Below are 14,964 nucleotides of genomic sequence, written 5' to 3' on the forward strand. Positions count from 1 at the left end.
GGCCCCAGCCCAGGGCCAGGGCCCCTGTGCACATCCTTTATCCATTTTCCCTGGGAAAGAAAACTCAGCAGTCCCGGTTCCTGATGTCAGTTTGTAGGGCTCCCTTGGGTCTATCAGGGCAGCACAAGTTTGAGGTGGGGACAACTTCGGTGTGGGGTCCATCCTTCGATATAAGGATTTTTTGCAGTCAGGGCCAGGGGCCCCTGTGCACATCCTTTTTCCATTTTCCCTGGGAAAGAAAACTCAGCAGTCCAGGTTCCTGATGTCAGTTTGTAGAGCTCCCTTCGGTCTATCAGGGCAGCACAAGTTTGAGGTGGGGACAACTTCGGTGTGGGGTCCATCCTTCGATATAAAGATTTTTTGCAGTGAGGCCCCTGCCCAGGGCCAGGGGCCCCTGGGCACATCCTTTTTCCATTTTCCCTGGGAAAGAAAACTCAGCAGTCCAGGTTCCTGATGTCAGTTTGTAGGGCTCCCTTGGCTCTATCAGGGCAGCACAAGTTTGAGGTGGGGACAACTTCGGTGTGGGGTCCATCCTTCGATATAAGGATTTTTTGCAGTGAGGCCCCTGTCCAGGGCCAGGGGCCCCTGGGCACATCCTTTTTCCATTTTCCCTGGGAAAGAAAACTTAGTAGTCCAGGTTCCTGATGTCAGTTTGTAGGGCTCCCTTGGGTCTATCAGGGCAGCACAAGTTTGAGGTGGAGACAACTTCGGTGTGGGGTCCATCCTTCGATATAAGGATTTTTTGCAGTCAGGCCCCAGCCCATGGCCAGGGGCCCCTGTGCACATCCTTTTTCCATTTTCCCTGGGAAAGAAAACTCAGCAGTCCAGGTTCCTGATGTCAGTTTGTAAGGCTCCTTTGGGTGTATCAGGGCAGCACAAGTTTGAGGTGGGGACAACTTCGGTGTGGGGTCCATCCTTCGATATAGGGATATTTTGCAGTCAGGGCCAGGGGCCCCTGGGCACATCCTTTTTCCATTTCCCCCGGGAAAGAAAACTCAGCAGTCCAGGTTCCTGATGTCAGTTTCTAGAGCTCCCTTCGGTCTATCAGGGCAGCACAAGTTTGAGGTGAGCACAACTTCGGTGTGGGGTCCATCCTTCGATATAAGGATTTTTTGCAGTGAGGCTCCTGTCCAGGGACAGGGGCCCCTTGGCACATCCTTTTTCCATTTTCCCTGGGAAAGAAAACTCAGCAGTCCAGGTTCCTGATGTCAGTTTGTAGGGCTCCCTTGGGTCTATCAGGGCAGCACAAGTTTGAGGTGGGGACAACTTCGGTGTGGGGTCCATCCTTCGATTAAAGGATTCTTTGCAGTCAGGGCCAGGGTCCCCCGGGCAGAACCTTTGGCCATTTTCCCTGGGAAAGAAAACTCAGCAGTCCAGGTTCCTGATGTCAGTTTGTAGGGCTCCCTTGGGTCTATCAGGGCAGCACAAGTTTGAGGTGGGGACAACTTCGGTGTGGGGTCCATCCTTCGATATAAGAATTCTTTGCAGTCAGGGCCAGGGGCCCCTGGGCACATCCTTTTTCCATTTTCCCTGGGAAAGAAAACTCAGCAGTCCCGGTTCCTGATGTCAGTTTGTAGGGCTCCCTTGGGTGTATGAGGGCAGCACAAGTTTGAGGTGGGGACAACTTCGGTGTGGGGTCCATCCTTCGATATAAGGATTCTTTGCAGACAGGCCCCAGCCCAGGGCCAGGGGCCCCTGTGCACATCCTTTTTCCATTTTCCCTGGGAAAGAAAACTCAGCAGTCCAGGTTCCTGATGTCAGTTTGTAGGGCTCCCTTGGGTCTATCAGGGCAGCACAAGTTTGAGGTGGGGACAACTTCGGTGTGGGGTGCATCCTTCGATATAAGGATTCTTTGCAGTCAGGGCCAGGGTCCCCCGAGCAGAACCTTTGGCAATTTTCCCTGGGAAAGAAAACTCAGCAGTCCAGGTTCCTGATGTCAGTTTGTAGGGCTCCCTTGGGTCTATCAGGGCAGCACAAGTTTGAGGTGGGGACAACTTCGGTGTGGGGTCCATCCTTCGATATATGGATTTTTTGTAGTGAGGTCCCTGTCCATGGCCAGGGGCCCCTGTGCACATCCTTTTTCCATTTTCCCTGGGACAGAAAACTCAGCAGTCCAGGTTCCTGATGTCAGTTTGTAGGGCTCCCTTGGGTCTATCAGGGCAGCACAAGTTGAGGTGGGGACAACTTCGGTGTGGGGTGCATCCTTCGATATAAAGATTTTTTGCAATCAGGGCCAGGGGCCCCTGGGCACATCCTTTTTCCATTTTCCCTGGGAAAGAAAACTCAGCAGTCCCGGTTCCTGATGTCAGTTTGTAGGGCTCCCTTGGGTCTATCTGGGCAGCACAAGTTTGAGGTGGGGACAACTTCGGTGTGGGGTCCATCCTTCGATATAAGGATTCTTTGCAGTCAGGCCCCAGCCCAGGGCCAGGGGCCCCTGTGCACATCCTTTTTCCATTTTCCCTGGGAAAGAAAACTCAGCAGTCCAGGTTCCTGATGTCAGTTTGTAGGGCTCCCTTGGGTGTATCAGGGCAGCACAAGTTTGAGATGGGGACAACTTCGGTGTGGGGTCCGTCCTTCGATATAAGGATTTTTTGCAGTGAGGCCCAGCCCAGGGCCAGGGGCCCCTGGGCACATCCTTTATCCATTTTCCCTGGGAAAGAAAACTCAGCAGTCCAGGTTCCTGATGTCAGTTTGTAGGGCTCCCTTGGGTCTATCAGGGCAGCACAAGTTTGAGGTGGGGACAACTTCGGTGTGGGGTCCATTCTTCGATATAAAGATTTTTTGCAGTCTGGGCCAGGGGCCCCTGGGCACATCCTTTTTCCATTTTCCCTGGGAAAGAAAACTCAGCAGTCCAGGTTCCTGATGTCAGTTTGTAGGGCTCCCTTGGGTCTATCAGGGCAGCACAAGTTTGAGGTGGGGACAACTTCGGTGTGGGGTCCATCCTTCGATATAAAGATTTTTTGCAGTGAGGCCCCTGCCCAGGGCCAGGGGCCCCTGGGCACATCCTTTTTCCATTTTCCCTGGGAAAGAAAACTCAGCAGTCCAGGTTCCTGATGTCAGTTTGTAGGGCTCCCTTGGCTCTATCAGGGCAGCACAAGTTTGAGGTGGGGACAACTTCGGTGTGGGGTCCATCCTTTGATATAAGGATTTTTTGCAGTGAGGCCCCTGTCCAGGGCCAGGGGCCCCTGGGCACATCCTTTTTCCATTTTCCCTGGGAAAGAAAACTTAGTAGTCCAGGTTCCTGATGTCAGTTTGTAGGGCTCCCTTGGGTCTATCAGGGCAGCACAAGTTTGAGGTGGGGACAACTTCGGTGTGGGGTCCATCCTTCGATTAAAGGATTCTTTGCAGTCAGGGCCAGGGTCCCCCGGGCAGAACCTTTGGCCATTTTCCCTGGGAAAGAAAACTCAGCAGTCCAGGTTCCTGATGTCAGTTTGTAGGGCTCCCTTGGGTCTATCAGGGCAGCACAAGTTTGAGGTGGGGACAACTTCGGTGTGGGGTCCATCCTTCGATATAAGAATTCTTTGCAGTCAGGGCCAGGGGCCCCTGGGCACATCCTTTTTCCATTTTCCCTGGGAAAGAAAACTCAGCAGTCCCGGTTCCTGATGTCAGTTTGTAGGGCTCCCTTGGGTGTATGAGGGCAGCACAAGTTTGAGGTGGGGACAACTTCGGTGTGGGGTCCATCCTTCGATATAAGGATTCTTTGCAGACAGGCCCCAGCCCAGGGCCAGGGGCCCCTGTGCACATCCTTTTTCCATTTTCCCTGGGAAAGAAAACTCAGCAGTCCAGGTTCCTGATGTCAGTTTGTAGGGCTCCCTTGGGTCTATCAGGGCAGCACAAGTTTGAGGTGGGGACAACTTCGGTGTGGGGTGCATCCTTCGATATAAGGATTCTTTGCAGTCAGGGCCAGGGTCCCCCGAGCAGAACCTTTGGCAATTTTCCCTGGGAAAGAAAACTCAGCAGTCCAGGTTCCTGATGTCAGTTTGTAGGGCTCCCTTGGGTCTATCAGGGCAGCACAAGTTTGAGGTGGGGACAACTTCGGTGTGGGGTCCATCCTTCGATATATGGATTTTTTGTAGTGAGGTCCCTGTCCATGGCCAGGGGCCCCTGTGCACATCCTTTTTCCATTTTCCCTGGGACAGAAAACTCAGCAGTCCAGGTTCCTGATGTCAGTTTGTAGGGCTCCCTTGGGTCTATCAGGGCAGCACAAGTTGAGGTGGGGACAACTTCGGTGTGGGGTGCATCCTTCGATATAAAGATTTTTTGCAATCAGGGCCAGGGGCCCCTGGGCACATCCTTTTTCCATTTTCCCTGGGAAAGAAAACTCAGCAGTCCCGGTTCCTGATGTCAGTTTGTAGGGCTCCCTTGGGTCTATCTGGGCAGCACAAGTTTGAGGTGGGGACAACTTCGGTGTGGGGTCCATCCTTCGATATAAGGATTCTTTGCAGTCAGGCCCCAGCCCAGGGCCAGGGGCCCCTGTGCACATCCTTTTTCCATTTTCCCTGGGAAAGAAAACTCAGCAGTCCAGGTTCCTGATGTCAGTTTGTAGGGCTCCCTTGGGTCTATCAGGGCAGCACAAGTTTGAGGTGGGGACAACTTCGGTGTGGGGTCCATTCTTCGATATAAAGATTTTTTGCAGTCTGGGCCAGGGGCCCCTGGGCACATCCTTTTTCCATTTTCCCTGGGAAAGAAAACTCAGCAGTCCAGGTTCCTGATGTCAGTTTGTAGGGCTCCCTTGGGTCTATCAGGGCAGCACAAGTTTGAGGTGGGGACAACTTCGGTGTGGGGTCCATCCTTCGATAAAAAGATTTTTTGCAGTCAGGCCCCAGCCCAGGGCCAGGGCCCCTGTGCACATCCTTTATCCATTTTCCCTGGGAAAGAAAACTCAGCAGTCCCGGTTCCTGATGTCAGTTTGTAGGGCTCCCTTGAGTCTATCAGGGCAGCACAAGTTTGAGGTGGGGACAACTTCGGTGTGGGGTCCATCCTTCGATATAAGGATTTTTTGCAGTCAGGGCCAGGGGCCCCTGTGCACATCCTTTTTCCATTTTCCCTGGGAAAGAAAACTCAGCAGTCCAGGTTCCTGATGTCAGTTTGTAGAGCTCCCTTCGGTCTATCAGGGCAGCACAAGTTTGAGGTGGGGACAACTTCGGTGTGGGGTCCATCCTTCGATATAAGGATTTTTTGCAGTGAGGCCCCTGCCCAGGGCCAGGGGCCCCTGGGCACATCCTTTTTCCATTTTCCCTGGGAAAGAAAACTCAGCAGTCCAGGTTCCTGATGTCAGTTTGTAGGGCTCCCTTGGCTCTATCAGGGCAGCACAAGTTTGAGGTGGGGACAACTTCGGTGTGGGGTCCATCCTTCGATATAAGGATTTTTTGCAGTGAGGCCCCTGTCCAGGGCCAGGGGCCCCTGGGCACATCCTTTTTCCATTTTCCCTGGGAAAGAAAACTTAGTAGTCCAGGTTCCTGATGTCAGTTTGTAGGGCTCCCTTGGGTCTATCAGGGCAGCACAAGTTTGAGGTGGAGACAACTTCGGTGTGGGGTCCATCCTTCGATATAAGGATTTTTTGCAGTCAGGCCCCAGCCCATGGCCAGGGGCCCCTGTGCACATCCTTTTTCCATTTTCCCTGGGAAAGAAAACTCAGCAGTCCAGGTTCCTGATGTCAGTTTGTAAGGCTCCTTTGGGTGTATCAGGGCAGCACAAGTTTGAGGTGGGGACAACTTCGGTGTGGGGTCCATCCTTCGATATAGGGATATTTTGCAGTCAGGGCCAGGGGCCCCTGGGCACATCCTTTTTCCATTTCCCCCGGGAAAGAAAACTCAGCAGTCCAGGTTCCTGATGTCAGTTTCTAGAGCTCCCTTCGGTCTATCAGGGCAGCACAAGTTTGAGGTGAGCACAACTTCGGTGTGGGGTCCATCCTTCGATATAAGGATTTTTTGCAGTGAGGCTCCTGTCCAGGGACAGGGGCCCCTTGGCACATCCTTTTTCCATTTTCCCTGGGAAAGAAAACTCAGCAGTCCAGGTTCCTGATGTCAGTTTGTAGGGCTCCCTTGGGTCTATCAGGGCAGCACAAGTTTGAGGTGGGGACAACTTCGGTGTGGGGTCCATCCTTCGATTAAAGGATCCTTTGCAGTCAGGGCCAGGGTCCCCCGGGCAGAACCTTTGGCCATTTTCCCTGGGAAAGAAAACTCAGCAGTCCAGGTTCCTGATGTCAGTTTGTAGGGCTCCCTTGGGTCTATCAGGGCAGCACAAGTTTGAGGTGGGGACAACTTCGGTGTGGGGTCCATCCTTCGATATAAGAATTCTTTGCAGTCAGGGCCAGGGGCCCCTGGGCACATCCTTTTTCCATTTTCCCTGGGAAAGAAAACTCAGCAGTCCCGGTTCCTGATGTCAGTTTGTAGGGCTCCCTTAGGTGTATGAGGGCAGCACAAGTTTGAGGTGGGGACAACTTCGGTGTGGGGTCCATCCTTCGATATAAGGATTCTTTGCAGACAGGCCCCAGCCCAGGGCCAGGGGCCCCTGTGCACATCCTTTTTCCATTTTCCCTGGGAAAGAAAACTCAGCAGTCCAGGTTCCTGATGTCAGTTTGTAGGGCTCCCTTGGGTCTATCAGGGCAGCACAAGTTTGAGGTGGGGACAACTTCGGTGTGGGGTGCATCCTTCGATATAAGGATTCTTTGCAGTCAGGGCCAGGGTCCCCCGAGCAGAACCTTTGGCAATTTTCCCTGGGAAAGAAAACTCAGCAGTCCAGGTTCCTGATGTCAGTTTGTAGGGCTCCCTTGGGTCTATCAGGGCAGCACAAGTTTGAGGTGGGGACAACTTCGGTGTGGGGTCCATCCTTCGATATATGGATTTTTTGTAGTGAGGTCCCTGTCCATGGCCAGGGGCCCCTGTGCACATCCTTTTTCCATTTTCCCTGGGACAGAAAACTCAGCAGTCCAGGTTCCTGATGTCAGTTTGTAGGGCTCCCTTGGGTCTATCAGGGCAGCACAAGTTGAGGTGGGGACAACTTCGGTGTGGGGTGCATCCTTCGATATAAAGATTTTTTGCAATCAGGGCCAGGGGCCCCTGGGCACATCCTTTTTCCATTTTCCCTGGGAAAGAAAACTCAGCAGTCCCGGTTCCTGATGTCAGTTTGTAGGGCTCCCTTGGGTCTATCTGGGCAGCACAAGTTTGAGGTGGGGACAACTTCGGTGTGGGGTCCATCCTTCGATATAAGGATTCTTTGCAGTCAGGCCCCAGCCCAGGGCCAGGGGCCCCTGTGCACATCCTTTTTCCATTTTCCCTGGGAAAGAAAACTCAGCAGTCCAGGTTCCTGATGTCAGTTTGTAGGGCTCCCTTGGGTCTATCAGGGCAGCACAAGTTTGAGGTGGGGACAACTTCGGTGTGGGGTCCATTCTTCGATATAAAGATTTTTTGCAGTCTGGGCCAGGGGCCCCTGGGCACATCCTTTTTCCATTTTCCCTGGGAAAGAAAACTCAGCAGTCCAGGTTCCTGATGTCAGTTTGTAGGGCTCCCTTGGGTCTATCAGGGCAGCACAAGTTTGAGGTGGGGACAACTTCGGTGTGGGGTCCATCCTTCGATAAAAAGATTTTTTGCAGTCAGGCCCCAGCCCAGGGCCAGGGCCCCTGTGCACATCCTTTATCCATTTTCCCTGGGAAAGAAAACTCAGCAGTCCCGGTTCCTGATGTCAGTTTGTAGGGCTCCCTTGGGTCTATCAGGGCAGCACAAGTTTGAGGTGGGGACAACTTCGGTGTGGGGTCCATCCTTCGATATAAGGATTTTTTGCAGTCAGGGCCAGGGGCCCCTGTGCACATCCTTTTTCCATTTTCCCTGGGAAAGAAAACTCAGCAGTCCAGGTTCCTGATGTCAGTTTGTAGAGCTCCCTTCGGTCTATCAGGGCAGCACAAGTTTGAGGTGGGGACAACTTCGGTGTGGGGTCCATCCTTCGATATAAAGATTTTTTGCAGTGAGGCCCCTGCCCAGGGCCAGGGGCCCCTGGGCACATCCTTTTTCCATTTTCCCTGGGAAAGAAAACTCAGCAGTCCAGGTTCCTGATGTCAGTTTGTAGGGCTCCCTTGGCTCTATCAGGGCAGCACAAGTTTGAGGTGGGGACAACTTCGGTGTGGGGTCCATCCTTCGATATAAGGATTTTTTGCAGTGAGGCCCCTGTCCAGGGCCAGGGGCCCCTGGGCACATCCTTTTTCCATTTTCCCTGGGAAAGAAAACTTAGTAGTCCAGGTTCCTGATGTCAGTTTGTAGGGCTCCCTTGGGTCTATCAGGGCAGCACAAGTTTGAGGTGGAGACAACTTCGGTGTGGGGTCCATCCTTCGATATAAGGATTTTTTGCAGTCAGGCCCCAGCCCATGGCCAGGGGCCCCTGTGCACATCCTTTTTCCATTTTCCCTGGGAAAGAAAACTCAGCAGTCCAGGTTCCTGATGTCAGTTTGTAAGGCTCCTTTGGGTGTATCAGGGCAGCACAAGTTTGAGGTGGGGACAACTTCGGTGTGGGGTCCATCCTTCGATATAGGGATATTTTGCAGTCAGGGCCAGGGGCCCCTGGGCACATCCTTTTTCCATTTCCCCCGGGAAAGAAAACTCAGCAGTCCAGGTTCCTGATGTCAGTTTCTAGAGCTCCCTTCGGTCTATCAGGGCAGCACAAGTTTGAGGTGAGCACAACTTCGGTGTGGGGTCCATCCTTCGATATAAGGATTTTTTGCAGTGAGGCTCCTGTCCAGGGACAGGGGCCCCTTGGCACATCCTTTTTCCATTTTCCCTGGGAAAGAAAACTCAGCAGTCCAGGTTCCTGATGTCAGTTTGTAGGGCTCCCTTGGGTCTATCAGGGCAGCACAAGTTTGAGGTGGGGACAACTTCGGTGTGGGGTGCATCCTTCGATATAAGGATTCTTTGCAGTCAGGGCCAGGGTCCCCCGAGCAGAACCTTTGGCAATTTTCCCTGGGAAAGAAAACTCAGCAGTCCAGGTTCCTGATGTCAGTTTGTAGGGCTCCCTTGGGTCTATCAGGGCAGCACAAGTTTGAGGTGGGGACAACTTCGGTGTGGGGTCCATCCTTCGATATATGGATTTTTTGTAGTGAGGTCCCTGTCCATGGCCAGGGGCCCCTGTGCACATCCTTTTTCCATTTTCCCTGGGACAGAAAACTCAGCAGTCCAGGTTCCTGATGTCAGTTTGTAGGGCTCCCTTGGGTCTATCAGGGCAGCACAAGTTGAGGTGGGGACAACTTCGGTGTGGGGTGCATCCTTCGATATAAAGATTTTTTGCAATCAGGGCCAGGGGCCCCTGGGCACATCCTTTTTCCATTTTCCCTGGGAAAGAAAACTCAGCAGTCCCGGTTCCTGATGTCAGTTTGTAGGGCTCCCTTGGGTCTATCTGGGCAGCACAAGTTTGAGGTGGGGACAACTTCGGTGTGGGGTCCATCCTTCGATATAAGGATTCTTTGCAGTCAGGCCCCAGCCCAGGGCCAGGGGCCCCTGTGCACATCCTTTTTCCATTTTCCCTGGGAAAGAAAACTCAGCAGTCCAGGTTCCTGATGTCAGTTTGTAGGGCTCCCTTGGGTGTATCAGGGCAGCACAAGTTTGAGATGGGGACAACTTCGCTGTGGGGTCCGTCCTTCGATATAAGGATTTTTTGCAGTGAGGCCCAGCCCAGGGCCAGGGGCCCCTGGGCACATCCTTTATCCATTTTCCCTGGGAAAGAAAACTCAGCAGTCCAGGTTCCTGATGTCAGTTTGTAGGGCTCCCTTGGGTCTATCAGGGCAGCACAAGTTTGAGGTGGGGACAACTTCGGTGTGGGGTCCATTCTTCGATATAAAGATTTTTTGCAGTCTGGGCCAGGGGCCCCTGGGCACATCCTTTTTCCATTTTCCCTGGGAAAGAAAACTCAGCAGTCCAGGTTCCTGATGTCAGTTTGTAGGGCTCCCTTGGGTCTATCAGGGCAGCACAAGTTTGAGGTGGGGACAACTTCGGTGTGGGGTCCATCCTTCGATAAAAAGATTTTTTGCAGTCAGGCCCCAGCCCAGGGCCAGGGCCCCTGTGCACATCCTTTATCCATTTTCCCTGGGAAAGAAAACTCAGCAGTCCCGGTTCCTGATGTCAGTTTGTAGGGCTCCCTTGGGTCTATCAGGGCAGCACAAGTTTGAGGTGGGGACAACTTCGGTGTGGGGTCCATCCTTCGATATAAGGATTTTTTGCAGTCAGGGCCAGGGGCCCCTGTGCACATCCTTTTTCCATTTTCCCTGGGAAAGAAAACTCAGCAGTCCAGGTTCCTGATGTCAGTTTGTAGAGGTCCCTTCGGTCTATCAGGGCAGCACAAGTTTGAGGTGGGGACAACTTCGGTGTGGGGTCCATCCTTCGATATAAAGATTTTTTGCAGTGAGGCCCCTGCCCAGGGCCAGGGGCCCCTGGGTACATCCTTTTTCCATTTTCCCTGGGAAAGAAAACTCAGCAGTCCAGGTTCCTGATGTCAGTTTGTAGGGCTCCCTTGGCTCTATCAGGGCAGCACAAGTTTGAGGTGGGGACAACTTCGGTGTGGGGTCCATCCTTCGATATAAGGATTTTTTGCAGTGAGGCCCCTGTCCAGGGCCAGGGGCCCCTGGGCACATCCTTTTTCCATTTTCCCTGGGAAAGAAAACTTAGTAGTCCAGGTTCCTGATGTCAGTTTGTAGGGCTCCCTTGGGTCTATCAGGGCAGCACAAGTTTGAGGTGGAGACAACTTCGGTGTGGGGTCCATCCTTCGATAAAAGGATTTTTTGCAGTCAGGCCCCAGCCCATGGCCAGGGGCCCCTGTGCACATCCTTTTTCCATTTTCCCTGGGAAAGAAAACTCAGCAGTCCAGGTTCCTGATGTCAGTTTGTAAGGCTCCTTTGGGTGTATCAGGGCAGCACAAGTTTGAGGTGGGGACAACTTCGGTGTGGGGTCCATCCTTCGATATAGGGATATTTTGCAGTCAGGGCCAGGGGCCCCTGGGCACATCCTTTTTCCATTTCCCCCGGGAAAGAAAACTCAGCAGTCCAGGTTCCTGATGTCAGTTTCTAGAGCTCCCTTCGGTCTATCAGGGCAGCACAAGTTTGAGGTGGGGACAACTTCGGTGTGGGGTCCATCCTTCGATATAAGGATTTTTTGCAGTGAGGCTCCTGTCCAGGGACAGGGGCCCCTTGGCACATCCTTTTTCCATTTTCCCTGGGAAAGAAAACTCAGCAGTCCAGGTTCCTGATGTCAGTTTGTAGGGCTCCCTTGGGTCTATCAGGGCAGCACAAGTTTGAGGTGGGGACAACTTCGGTCTCGGGTCCATCCTTCTATATAAGGATTCTTTGCAGTCAGGGCCAGGGGCCCCTGGGCACACCCTTTTTCCATTTTCCCTGGGAAAGAAAACTCAGCAGTCCAGGTTCCTGATGTCAGTTTGTAGGGCTCCCTTGGGTCTATCAGGGCAGCACAAGTTTGAGGTGGGGACAACTTCGGTCTCGGGTCCATCCTTCTATATAAGGATTCTTTGCAGTCAGGGCCAGGGGCCCCTGGGCACACCCTTTTTCCATTTTCCCTGGGAAAGAAAACTCAGCAGTCCAGGTTCCTGATGTCAGTTTGTAGGGCTCCCTTGGGTCTATCAGGGCAGCACAAGTTTGAGGTGGGGACAACTTCGGTGTGGGGTCCATCCTTCGATATATGGATTTTTTGTAGTGAGGTCCCTGTCCATGGCCAGGGGCCCCTGTGCACATCCTTTTTCCATTTTCCCTGGGAAAGAAAACTCAGCAGTCCAGGTTCCTGATGTCAGTTTGTAGGGCTCCCTTGGGTCTATCAGGGCAGCACAAGTTGAGGTGGGGACAACTTCGGTGTGGGGTGCATCCTTCGATATAAAGATTTTTTGCAATCAGGGCCAGGGGCCCCTGTGCACATCCTTTTTCCATTTTCCCTGGGAAAGAAAACTCAGCAGTCCCGGTTCCTGATGTCAGTTTGTAGGGCTCCCTTGGGTCTATCAGGGCAGCAAAAGTTTGAGGTGGGGACAACTTCGGTGTGGGGTCCATCCTTCGATATAAGGATTCTTTGCAGTCAGGTCCCAGCCCAGGGCCAGGGGCCCCTGTGCACATCCTTTTTCCATTTTCCCTGGGAAAGAAAACTCAGCAGTCCAGGTTCCTGATGTCAGTTTGTAGGGCTCCCTTGGGTCTATCAGGGCAGCACAAGTTTGAGATGGGGACAACTTCGGTGTGGGGTCCATCCTTCGATATAAAGATTTTTTGCAGTCTGGGCCAGGGGCCCCTGGGCACATCCTTTTTCCATTTTCCCTGGGAAAGAAAACTCAGCAGTCCAGGTTCCTGATGTCAGTTTGTAGGGCTCCCTTGGGTCTATCAGGGCAGCACAAGTTTGAGGTGGGGACAACTTCGGTGTGGGGTCCATCCTTCGATAAAAAGATTTTTTGCAGTGAGGCCCCAGCCCAGGGCCAGGGGCCCCTGTGCACATCCTTTTTCCATTTTCCCTGGGAAAGAAAACTCAGCAGTCCCGCTTCCTGATGTCAGTTTGTAGGGCTCCCTTGGGTCTATCAGGGCAGCACAAGTTTGAGGTGGGGACAACTTCGGTGTGGGGTCCATCCTTCGATATAAGGATTTTTTGCAGTCAGGGCCAGGGGCCCCTGGGCACATCCTTTTTCCATTTTCCCTGGGAAAGAAAACTCAGCAGTCCAGGTTCCTGATGTCAGTTTGTAGGGCTCCCTTGCGTCTATCAGGGCAGCACAAGTTTGAGGTGGGGACAACTTCGGTGTGGGGTCCATCCTTCGATATAAAGATTTTTTGCAGTGAGGCCCCTGCCCAGGGCCAGGGGCCCCTGGGCACATCCTTTTTCCATTTTCCCTGGGAAAGAAAACTCAGCAGTCCAGGTTCCTGATGTCAGTTTGTAGGGCTCCCTTGGGTCTATCTGGGCAGCACAAGTTTGAGGTGGGGACAATTTCGGTGTGGGGTCCATCCTTCGATATAAAGATTTTTTGCAGTCAGGGCCAGGGGCCCCTGGGCACAACCTTTTTCCATTTTCCCTGGGAAAGAAAACTCAGCAGTCCAGGTTCCTGATGTCAGTTTGTAGGGCTCCCTTGGGTCTATCAGGGCAGCACAAGTTTGAGGTGGGGACAACTTCGGTGTGGGGTCCATCCTTCGATATAAGGATTTCTTGTAGTGAGGTTCGTGCCCAGGGCCAGGGGCCCCTGGACACATCCTTTTTCCATTTTCCCTGGGAAAGAAAACTCAGCAGTCCAGGTTCCTGATGTCAGTTTGTAGGGCTCCCTTGGGTCTATCAGGGCAGCACAAGTTTGAGGTGGGGACAACTTCGGTGTGGGGTCCATCCTTCGATATAAGGATTCTTTGCAGTCAGGTCCCAGCCCAGGGCCAGAGGCCCCTGTGCACATCCTTTTTCCATTTTCCCTGGGAAAGAAAACTCAGCAGTCCAGGTTCCTGATGTCAGTTTGTAGGGCTCCCTTGGGTCTATCAGGGCAGCACAAGTTTGAGATGGGGACAACTTCGGTGTGGGGTCCGTCCTTCGATATAAGGATTTTTTGCAGTGAGTCCCCTGCCCAGGGCCAGGGGCCCCTGGGCACATCCTTTATCCATTTTCCCTGGGAAAGAAAACTCAGCAGTCCAGGTTCCTGATGTCAGTTTGTAGGGCTCCCTTGGGTCTATCAGGGCAGCACAAGTTTGAGGTGGGGACAACTTCGGTGTGGGGTCCATCCTTCGATATAAGATTTTTTGCAGTGTGGGCCAGGGGCCCCTGGGCACATCCTTTTTCCATTTTCCCTGGGAAAGAAAACTCAGCAGTCCAGGTTCCTGATGTCAGTTTGTAGGGCTCCCTTGGGTCTATCAGGGCAGCACAAGTTTGAGGTGGGGACAACTTCGGTGTGGGGTCCATCCTTCGATAAAAAGATTTTTTGCAGTCAGGCCCCAGCCCAGGGCCAGGGGCCCCTGTGCACATCCTTTTTCCATTTTCCCTGGGAAAGAAAACTCAGCAGTCCCGGTTCCTGATGTCAGTTTGTAGGGCTCCCTTGGGTCTATCAGGGCAGCACAAGTTTGAGGTGGGGACAACTTCGGTGTGGGGTCCATCCTTCGATATAAGGATTTTTTGCAGTCAGGGCCAGGGGCCCCTGGGCACATCCTTTTTCCATTTTCCCTGGGAAAGAAAACTCAGCAGTCCAGGTTCCTGATGTCAGTTTGTAGAGCTCCCTTCGGTCTATCAGGGCAGCACAAGTTTGAGGTGGGGACAACTTCGGTGTGGGGTCCATCCTTCGATATAAAGATTTTTTGCAGTGAGGCCCCTGCCCAGGGCCAGGGGCCCCTGGGCACATCCTTTTTCCATTTTCCCTGGGAAAGAAAACTCAGCAGTCCAGGTTCCTGATGTCAGTTTGTAGGGCTCCCTTCGGTCTATCTGGGCAGCACAAGTTTGAGGTGGGGACAATTTCGGTGTGGGGTCCATCCTTCGATATAAAGACTTTTTGCAGTCAGGGCCAGGGGCCCCTGGGCACAACCTTTTTCCATTTTCCCTGGGAAAGAAAACTCAGCAGTCCAGGTTCCTGATGTCAGTTTGTAGGGCTCCCTTGGGTCTATCAGGGCAGCACAAGTTTGAGGTGGGGACAACTTCGGTGTGGGGTCCATCCTTCGATATAAGGATTTCTTGTAGTGAGGTTCGTGCCCAGGGCCAGGGGCCCCTGGACACATCCTTTTTCCATTTTCCCTGGGAAAGAAAACTCAGCAGTCCAGGTTCCTGATGTCAGTTTGTAGGGCTCCCTTGGGTCTATCAGGGCAGCACAAGTTTGAGGTGGGGACAACTTCGGTGTGGGGTGCATCCTTCAATATAATGATTTTCTGCAATCAGGGCCAGGGGCCCCTGGGCACATCCTTTTTCCATTTTCCCTGGGAAAGAAAACTCAGCAGTCCAGGTTCCTGATGTCAGTTTGTAGGGCTCCCTTGGGTCTATCAGGGCAGCACAA

The sequence above is a fragment of the Lonchura striata genome, chromosome 25 (assembly GCF_050655825.1).
Source record: "Lonchura striata isolate lonStrDom1 chromosome 25, ASM5065582v1, whole genome shotgun sequence".
Lineage (NCBI taxonomy): Eukaryota > Metazoa > Chordata > Aves > Passeriformes > Estrildidae > Lonchura > Lonchura striata.